Raw genomic sequence first — 11,167 nt, 5'->3', positions numbered from 1 at the left:
CTCTGGTCATGCTGGCGATGTGCAATAGCAATAGCAACGCTTTTTCTCTCTCTCTCTCTCTCTCTCGCTCTCTCTCTCTCTCTCTCTCTCTCTCTCTCAGTACACACACCAGTTTTGAGAATCCCCAATTGTTCAGCTCTGACGCGCAGACATGATCAGAAACACGCGCCCCATTGACCCCGCTGAGCCCAAATGTTGGCCCTAAACAGCCCCGTTTACAAATATATTAGTTTCTACTTCATTAAAAGAGCAGCAGAACGTAGACTTGCGAGTGGCACTTTGGAGGGGAACAAGAATGACAAAAGGCCCGGGCTCATTTATCAAGTTACACATGACCATCTGTTTGGCTTCCACACGGAAATCAATCTGAGGCCTGAGCGATCAGACCGGGAAGAAAGGAAGAAAGAGAGGAAGAAAGAAAGGAAGGAAGGAAGGAAGAAAGAAAGAAAGGAAAGAAGGAAGGAAGGAAGAAATGAAGGACAGAAAAAAAACCTGTCTGTTGTTTTATGTTCGCGATGGAATCATGACGATGATGCCTGAGGCCAGACTCCAAGCGAATGTCCCGTCTGTCCCCTATGAGAGAAGAGTCAAAACCTGCAGCAGGTGGACAGACAGGCAGACAGGCAGACAGACAGACAGACAGACAGACAGACAGGCAGACAGGCAGACAGACAGACAGACAGACAGACAGGCAGGCAGAAGAGACAGACAGACAGACAGACAGACAGACAGACACAGACAGACAGACAGACAGACAGACAGACAGACAGACAGACGAGAGCAGACAGACGACAGACAGACAGACAGACAGACAGACGGCAGACAGACAGGCAGCAGACAGACAGAGAGGCAGGACAGCAACGACAGAGAGCGGCAGACAGACAGAGAGGGCAGACAGACAGACAGACAGACAGACAGACAGACAGACAGACAGACAGGCAGACAGACAGAGAGGCAGGCAGTCAGACAGACAGAGAGGCGCAGCAGACGACAGACAGACAGGCAGAGCAGGCAGACAGGCAGACAGACAGACAGACATACAGAGAGGCAGGCAGTCAGACAGACAGACAGACAGGCAGACAGACAGAGAGGCAGGCAGTCAGACAGACAGACGACAGACAACAGACAGGCAGACAGACAGAGAGGCAGACAGTCAGACAGGCAGACAGACAGACAGACAGGCAGCAGCAGACAGAGAGGCAGGCAGTCAGACAGACAGACGGACAGACAGGCAGACAGACAGAGAGGCAGATACAGTCAGACCAGACAGACGGGCAGACACAGGCGCAGATAGACAGACAGGCAGACAGACAGGCAGACAGACAGACAGACAGACAGAAGGCAGACAGACAGACAACAGAACGAGAGCAGACAGGCAGACCCGACAGTTACAGACAGACAGACAGAGAGACAGACAGGCAGACAGACAGGGCATCTGTGAGTGGTAGGAGGAAAAATTATCAATAATCTGTAATCCTATGACTGAGTGTCAGAACTGATGAATCACCCGGGTGATATTAGCAGATACATGGTGTCAGTGTAGATAAGAAAACATTGTACCAAAAGGCAAAAGATACAAAAGAGCGCAGACAGGTTTATTTTTCAACTGTTAAATGGGCCACTTATACATCCAGCCTATTGATCCCAATCATAAAAAACAAAAAACATTATGTGTTGAAGGTGTTATGATAAAAAAAAGACTATGAACCCGGATATCACTACCTGATAATATCAGTTAATTATCCATTAACTCTTGGTATCATCCAGTATTGGTTAGATGAGAGAGTTTTATATTTTCACATCCACAGTCCATTTTATTCATCATTACTGTCATTACTGTTACACTGTCAGCAGTTTAAGTTCAAAGCAATGGTTCATATTATTGACTGAAAGTATAATGTTTCAGTCAGTCAATATGAAATAAAATCTTCATAGACAGGAGACAATGTAACACTCATATCCTAACGCCAGCTGAAGGTCTGTGGCACGAACCTGGCTTTTTCAATGAAAACCGGAGGAAAGTGTCCTGGAGTTGTGTTCAAGTTGTACTCTAATAGTGCAATATTCACTCACCATGTATCTCACCACGTATACACCAAAATGTATCTAAAAATGAGAGGGTATGGCTTGTGATATTCCATACTTTGCCAACACTGCATATAAGCTATCAACAAGTATCAGAATCAGAATCAGAATCAGAAATACTTTATTGATCCCCGAAGGGAAACTCTGTGTTACAGTTGCTCAGATATTAGAAATATAAGAAATATAAATAAAGAAATAAAGAAATCTAAGGAGTCTGGATATTTACATAGTTAAAGGTATATAATGATACAGTATTTACATAAATAACATAATTAAGGTGTTGCAATGGTGAAAAGTAATAATAATAATAATAATAATAATAGTAGCAATAGTAGTAAGTATTGTCTAAAACTGAGTCACATATTCCACCGAGTGACATAGGACTTTATTGACCATGATGAGTTTATTTTAAGTAAATCCCACACACGCTGTCCTGCTGCCAGAAACATCTACTGCTGAAAATAGTCCCCAATAAATGTTCTATTTCCTCCTGTTTGAGTGACATCTGCTAAAAAAAAATAAAGTGCCCAGCTGTTTTCAGGAAACTATATTTTTGTGTTATGATAGGAAAAAATGGGCTCGAGGCTAAGTGTTGCAAGCAGAAACTAAAGAAATGTTGGTTTTTGGTATTTCTTGACAATAACAAAATTATAGAGTTATGCTAGCAGAAATCCTTTAAAAAAAGAAAGAACATATTAAGTGTATTTGACGTGGGGGGGGGTTGCAGTGAGGAAAATGTGACCGTGGACCCCAGAAAGTTTCAGACGGGCCCTGCCTTCAAACTGGAGCTGCATATGGTTTTACATAATCTGAAGAAAAATATAATCAAGAAAGCAGCTAAGATAAACCAAAGAAATGGCAAATAAGTACATTTTTGGACAGTTCATCATAAATGAAGTGACACAACAGCAGATCAACGCTTCATACACTGGAGCTAATGTGTGTATGACGTGTGTATGAAGCCAGTGTATGAAGTTTGGATGAAACATCATCAGCATGTGTGCAGCCGGAGCTGGACAGTTTTACCTCGTTGCAATATTGATGCTGAACCTGATCCTAAGCGCATCCTCTCCTCTTTCACCATCAAGAGGCTTCCCCTGCAGTACCCGCCAATAATTACAATTTTATACTGTAATTATTCCTCTCTTTTTAATTATTTAGACCGCCGACTTGAATGCAGCCATTGTCGCTGCTTATTCCGGGGGAAACGTGAGCTGACGTGGCTGGATCAGCAGCGAGGAGGTTTTAATTAGACATTTCAGCGGTAATTTTAGGCGAGCCCTTTATCATTACTGTTGGATAGGCTACAAATTACCCGGGGCCTCATTGATATGCGCTCAATTGTTTAAACAGACCTTTAACCCTGAAACATAAAGGCGCTTCAGGCTGAAGTCATCGGGAGTCCCAACTCACCACCAGGTGAACCCGGGCCTGGTAACACTGCACTGCATGCGACCGCTTGTTAGAAATATTGTTGTTGTGTTTTTTTTTTTAAATATTATTTTCCGGGGCCTTTCCGAGCTTACTATTTTTTTGATGGGACAGCTAGGTTAGAAAGGGGAAGATATGCAAAAAAAATCGTCACAGGTGGGTTTCGAACCCTGGACCTCTGAGTCGAAGCACATGTCCGCCTGTTCTTCCCGCTGAACCAACCCGGCCACAGAAATCTGTCTTAATACGCATTTAATTTGTACTTGACACAACGTAGCTTTAGCTTAACTCCACATGTCTAGAGACAGTTTGTACTCTATAAAGTTAAGTTTTCCTGTACTGTCCTTAATACTTTGGGTATTTTTTTTTTATTTGAGGATACATTAGGTTATAAGCTTCTCTTGCTCCATTGTTATTTTGAGGATATGTATTTCCCCCGTGCATCTCTTTGCCTTATGCACCACTTTGAGTTACCTCCATGTTTGATAGCCTACAGATTGCCTTGCTTTACCTATTCCACAAATCTTTAGCTGTATCATAAGTATTAAAGTCAACAAACACGACGGTAATGTAGGTTATATGCGGATATAGGGCTTCATAACTGCTATGTTATTTCATTTATTGATCGATCGCCTTCTCAGCAGCTTGAGTTCAAACCTGATTCAGATCACGAAAAAAAAAGTGTGTCCGTAACAGTCAAACCGGTTCGGGTGTTTTAACGCCACCGATCATTGATTTGAGTGGAAAGCGCGCGTGAGATTACAGAAGAAACACGATCATAATATTTCATTCTGCAGGACGTTAAAAGGTTGATTTCCTAATCGCTTGCATGTTGTAAAGACAAATCAAGTCCACCTCAATCAGGCCAGGTGTAATAACAGCAGCAATTGAGGCCACATGTTTTATAATTAACAGTTGTATCAGCACCCTATAAAACCATGACCCCTATAAATCCCATTTTAGAGACCAATCAATCCTCCTCTTGGACTAAAGGGCCTATTGATCCCTCTCTGCTAAACGCTTTCTCCGTATCCTTTTTTTGGTTTCCAGTGAAAAGAGCATTTCGATTACACTTTTTTTTTTATTGGAGGAAAGATTCCGCCGAGAGGAAAGCGAGGGCTCGAAAATTAAAGGGTGACATTTTAATTACAGGACATTGATAAAGGGATCTGGGTAATGGCTGTGTACAGGGCGGCCAGTCATTGTCCCGCCTGATGTGCTAATCAAGTCGGACTGCTCTGGGGGAAAAAAAAAAAAGGTCATCGGCCAATACAAAGCCGAGCCGCAGCTCGGTGGGAATTTGGGAATATGAAGGTCCCGGACTGGCAGAAATGAAGACGCATCTCCAAACTATGCGCGGTCAATATCTCGGAGAGAGGCCCGCCACATGAGATCAGGGAGCAGCCGCATTTTCATTCCAGACATATTATCACTATAGGTCACACGAAGCACAGCCATAGATCATCTGATGCCACAATTTACATGTAACAGAAATCATTTGTGGCGGCCAGAGCTGTCACAACACGGACTGATCATCATCACTGCTCCCAGCAGGCTGCAGGTCGATCCGATCGACAGGTTAACGGTCAAGTTATCATGTCAGCTTTCACACGCGACTTAAAGAGCTGACTGTTAATGCCTTGGCAAGGATTTTACACATTTACTGAGGCAACGCACCCGCCAAAACTATCCCCTTATGTGTGAATTGTGGTCTAACTGAGCATTTTGCCCACATCTAGTTGGGACACACAACTTGACTTATTGATACAGTACAAAGAGAAAAACAACAACAATCAAAATCAAATTTATTTCTTTATTGTGGCCTAAAAAAAGATGCTGAGTATTAAAAAAAAACAAAAAAAACAATCATCCCTGCTAGAAACCACATAAACTGCACCACAGAAATGAGATGTGGGCCTCTGTTAAAGGCAAGATTTATAATTTTTTCAAAGTATATCTTAAAACAATACTCACCTGTCCATATGCAGGTGGAGACAGGATGCTGCAGGTGAAGAAACCCCCTCCTCACGCTACTCCAGTGTAAGAGATGGGGTTTAACGTCTACATTCCTACTTCTGTGTCCAAATTTTAACTGAAGATATTAGAATGCTTCTTCAGTCTGAGTTAGGATCTGCCACAGTCACGGTCTGTTTGTCCCTTGGTGAGCTGCAGTGAAGGGACAGCAGTCATGGGTAAGATAAGATAAGATAAGATAATTTGTTTATTAGTCCCCAATGGGGAAATTACTGTACTGCACTCTGTGTACACACTTTTTGTTAGTACTCACACACAGGCCTGAAATACACACACATGCTCAGGACCTATACATGCACTATACATGGAGAGATGTCAGAGTGAGTGGGCTGCCAGCTGAACCAGCGCCCTGAGCGGTCGGGGGGGTACGGTGCCTTGCTCAAGGGCACCTGGCAGTGCCCAGGAGGTGAACTGGCATCTCTCCAGCCACCAATCCACGCTCCCAACTTTTTGGGTCCATACGGGGATTTGAACCAGTGACCCTCCGGTTCCCAACCCAACTCCCTATGGACTGAGCTACTGCCACCAGAGTTTAAAACGATTATTAATATGTGGAAATTTCATGGCAACATTTCACACTGAACCACAAAATGGGAACCTGCTGGTGGTGCTGGAGGAAAGGTGTGGGAACCACCAAAATCTTTGGGATCGGGGGCATGAATGCCTGCGTAATATGTCATGGCCCTCCATCCAACACTTAAGATAAGAGAGACTTGTTGTTATTGACATCCATTTACACAGTGCAGTAGAGTAAATAGAGGAATAGTGATTTCCTGGTGCAAAACTAAAGAATAAACTAATGAACATATGTGCAAACAACAAGATCCAATACAGGTACAGGAGAAGATACAAGACGAGGTACAATCATGTAGTGCAATAATAGAAAAATATGAATACAAGTAGTGTAAACAGGTATCAGATGGATGGATGGATGGATAAATAGGTAATTTCGATGGATGTTTTAATATACGCCTATAATATACGTAATTATACGCCTGACATTATCATCCCTAGAACCGTTAGCATGGCTTAAGTGCACTCTTAAAATTCCTCAAACAGGTGGGATCCTCCCTGTTTTGTGATTGGCTCTTTATTGCTGTGCTTTAGCAGAGCTGTGATGAGGTCCACTGAAAATGATCTTCTGATAAAAAGGGCCACAACATGTAGACCAAAACACATTTTTGCTCGTTTTGCAGCAAGTATGTCTTCAGCCAAGCTAGCTATCTAGCGAAGGCAAAGCCAGCCAGCGTGGGCCAGACTGAAATATCTCAAGTATTGGATGGATCGGCACACATCTTTGTGTAGACATTCATGGTCCCCAGATGATGTGTCCTAAATACTTTAGTTGTATTGTGACGTTTCATCTAGCACCACAGTGAGGTTCACATTTCAAGCATTGAGTGAAATGTCTCAACAACTATTGGATGGATTTCTATCAAATTTAGTTCAGACATTCATGTCCTGCCCAGGATTAATCGTAATTTACAGACTTTTGGTCCAAAACTGTGGTTTATGATCAAAAGATTATACCTGTTGACAGACTGAGAGCATGATGATATTAGCATTTTGTTAGGTTCTCCCAATTGGCTCAATTTTATTCCTTCTTCTGGAAACCACCAAATCCATCTAGAAGGTTTTTGTTGATGTTAAAGCATCTTTCACAGAATGAGTCACTAAGCAAATGCAGAAAACTTTAAGGTTTTTAGAAGCAATCCATGGTACAGTGGTTGCAGTTGAACAGAAACAAGCACACCTGGCCAGCTGTGGAAAGTGAGACTTTAGGTTGGTCTGTTTTAAAAAAGATTAAAAAAAAACATTCCCTCTTTGACAGACATCATCATCATGAGAGGCTCTGCGATGCTATCAAAATTCTAAAGAGCCTCTCACTGGTGGCATGCAGCAGCCTTTAGGTTGATGCTTCAGGGCAATTTCCTTATTGATCCGGCAGCAGGTGTCCAAGGTTGTTGTTTTAAAGGATACAACAGTAAATATGAAGAAAAAAAAGCAAAATGATTCCCTGCCTGGATGGAGTGAAGGGGTTGGACAGATGCTGTATTGTGCACTACAGTCGACCCTGCACATAATAACCTCTAACAAAGTTTCCCAACACTTTTCTTGGATGTTAGTGGTGCTAAGTTCACACTGTATAGAAGCAGAAACACAGAAATACAAGGATGAGCAGTATTCTGGCTCATGGCGCGTATTTGTTGTATTACTGCCTTTGGTGTGTCTCAATAGAACGAAGCGCTTACATTGCCGTGTGAAAAGGCTTTCTGTCACAGCAGGAGGGTCAGCGAAGGCAACCTCGATCCCAAAATGATGTTTCTTAACCAGCTTTCATTTAAAGATCAAATGAGGCAGGGAATTATTTTCTTAATAATGATATGTATATCTATAGACAAGCTTTGAAATCACACAGTTTGTCCTTCTGCTTTCTAAGGCCCCTTTTAAAAAGTTAATAGGACATACAACACAGCACTGACCTGGCAACATGCCTCGAATGTAGGTGTGTGTCAGGGTCCTGAGGGTTACACACAGCCGCATAATTATTAAATCAGGCTGCCTGTCAATACACGTGTTGCTGCATTCAGACAGAAACTTGTAGAAACATAATCGCACAACCTCACAGAAACTAACAATCAAGCATTGAAGGCTGAAGGTGTGTACGGACGCCCAGAGGGGAATTATTCTGTGATCTTGACATTAGCTTGTTTTCTTGAGATCCCAACTAGTATTTGATGCTCAAGACAAAAGAGATTATTTGAAAAAATGCAGTAATTAAAAACAAAACCACTCCGAAATTAATCATTGCTTGTTTCACACTAAGAGTAGAGCTGATGGGATGTTAAAAAAGTGAAAGATGCCAAACTATGAAGCCAGAAATGTATTTAAAATTTAAATTTGCACCTGAAAATATACAAACTGTTTACCAAACCTTGTAATGTCTGACACACATTACTTAACAGCTCTTTCAAGAACGCATAAAGTTAAAAAAAAAATGCAGCTGCACACATTAATAATAAGGCTGAAGTTAATCAAAAGGTTGACTAAGATTAATTATGAAATGCAGATTGTAATTAAACTTAGGACAGCAAGGTGCTCACAGGTTTGGGTCATTCTACCGTAAGACATCCAAATGTCAAACTATTAATTAAGCAACCATCATTTGTCTGTATAATTTGAGTCATGTGAAGATTTGGGGCCATGTCCCAAAGGTGTCCCACGTCTTGTTGTAATTTTAATAAAAAGTGTGTTGCCAGTGTGTTACTGTGTCAATGACTGATCAACAACTAACTAACACACTTGAATATAATGAATAATGTGAAGTGAACAACAAAATGTCAAACATCCCCAAATAATTATGTTTAAATACTTTTATTTATGCATTATGGTTGAAATATGTGCCAACACAGATAATAACAAAAAAGGCCATAATCAGCCAGTAATACCACAGCATTAATATATCTGCTGAGTCCCATCACTGACTTAATGCTTTGCGGTTTAGGCAAGAACTGGAAAAATAACGAGGCTGAAAAGTCACAAGCTAAAAAGTAAAAAATAAAACTAAAATAAATATTTCCACTGATACTGCAGATTCGTAATTAAAAATCACAGTCAATAACTACATGGCCAAACTAATAAAAGATGTGTCTGAGAAATAAGTTTTCTTTTTGGTTTCATTTGAGTTGCAAGAATACATTTCATTTTTGCAGTGTTCATCAGTAGCCAGTGGCCACTACACACTCTTCTTATTTTCCACTTATTTACTAGTTTTGCCAGACTGCTAGGTATTTATAGCTTCAGTTACATTTTAAGGCCAACATTATGAAAAGTGGATGTCTCACAGATGTGTAAACAATACAGTAGAATTTGACAGATGAATATAATTAACAATATATGTGGTATGATGTAAAGTACATATTCTATTCAATGAGCAACTGTTGGAAGATCCATGTTGATGTGCTTTTGTTGTTGGAACTTTTGAGTTTGCCAATTATTATTATATATTTATTTTAATTTCTTTAGGACAAGGACTTCCCAAAGTTAAGGTAAAAGTATATTTACGTACATCGACGTTAAAAGGCTGTGGCTCAATTTCAGGTTTCTGAGGAAAGAATAATGGCACAGATGAAACGTGTCCGTATGGAAAGGATCATGCAAAGAGCGCCTCTGCTGGTTGGGCAGTTCAAAAAATAATGCATTAATTACAAACTGTATCTGAACTGCTGTAACACAAAATTAATGACATTGTAATAAGCAGCGTTTATCGACAAAAAGGAGTTGTTGAATATGGAGAAGGATTCCATTCCATATTTTTTTTTTTTCAAAATTCACTGAGAAATCTTGCCTTGACATGTTCTCAGCACAACCAGTAGAGTGACCCGTTAAATAACGCCAGATTGTGTTTGCTGTGTCCAAATTCCATCCTACGGACCTGGGAGGCAGCAGCCCGACAAAAAAACTCCACTTCCTAGCTTTTGCCCAAACTCTCAAATCCATCTTGTGGTTTTCCTAGTTCTGAACCCCCCCCCAAAAGTTGATCCTGAATTAAGATTATCTGTTGTCAAACTACATTTTCAAGATGTTTTGTAGCAAAAATGCTAAATGAATAGATCCTCCTGGAAATAAGATGCTCGACAATCAAAGTGATAAAAAAAAAACAGACCAACTGTGGGCTTGTTCGTGTAAAAAAATACAGGATATCTTTAGTTCCCAAATAATTAATGACACTTTTAAATGATCTACAAACAGCAAAATGTCTCCTCTGTTTAGGCTGATCTACTGTCAAAAGGCCAGTGATTAAAACGAAGCATCCATGCGTCTCCACATTGTGACGGAGGACAGAGCACTTTGAACAGCGTAGTGAAGAAACTACCGGTACTCGTATTAAACTGGTGATTTAAACCTTTTGTGTTTGGCTGATGTACTGCCGTTACATTCGTCTCCAGTAATGGCATTTAATTGCACTTGAGCTCTACACATTTCAATAGCTGCACATGAAGACCTTGTCCAATCATTTTAGTCACACCACCCAACGCCTTAGTCATGAGAAATACATGTGAAATTCACCATTGGGTCGTCACGGGTCTTTGGTGTTAAATGCACTGCGTTAATGTTTTCCCTCTATAGCTATCAACTGATCTTGTTTGGCAATCTAATAGAATGACGTACTTTCTGTATAGTACATGACATACTGTCTGTATGTTGCTAAAGTAACAAGGTACTACTTAGGAAGTGGATAAAATAACTTAAAATCCAAAAAGTGTTGCTTTATGATAGGGATGCAGCGATCTGATACTGAGATTGAGAATCGGGGTGATGCTCAATCTATTTACTTCAGTTCTTTGTTTAAATAAAATACACATTATATACAGGAATAGTAATTCCGGTTAATTTTGAAGATTTCCTACCAAGTTAATGGGGCATGATTTATATACAATTTATATCTATGTATTTATTTGTTACATTTTGCTTTTACAAAATTATGAAAGCAATGTTCAAGTCAAGCCGGATGTTGCCTTACACAAAAAAATTATTGTATTCACTTCCACACAGTGAGGCATACAGCTTAATAAAGTGCTCATATTATGCTAATTTTCAGGTTCATAATTGTATT

General features: G+C 40.5%; 1 protein-coding gene across 1 annotated transcript in view; it reads right to left on the bottom strand.

Annotated features, from left to right (window-relative positions):
• Positions 1-8,909: 8,909 nt before the first annotated feature.
• Positions 8,910-11,167, bottom strand: part of map2k5 (mitogen-activated protein kinase kinase 5) — a 62,595-nt gene continuing 60,337 nt past the window's right edge. Inside the window, exon 22 of the mRNA XM_032539298.1 lies at positions 8,910-11,167. This exon is cut by the window's right edge and continues 1,574 nt beyond it. The gene's annotated coding sequence lies outside the window, so the exon portion shown is untranslated.

The sequence above is a fragment of the Etheostoma spectabile genome, chromosome 1, assembly GCF_008692095.1.
Source record: "Etheostoma spectabile isolate EspeVRDwgs_2016 chromosome 1, UIUC_Espe_1.0, whole genome shotgun sequence".
Classification (NCBI taxonomy): domain Eukaryota; kingdom Metazoa; phylum Chordata; class Actinopteri; order Perciformes; family Percidae; genus Etheostoma; species Etheostoma spectabile.
Note: the sequence above shows the minus strand (reverse complement) of the source record. Positions and strands in the feature narration are given on the sequence as shown.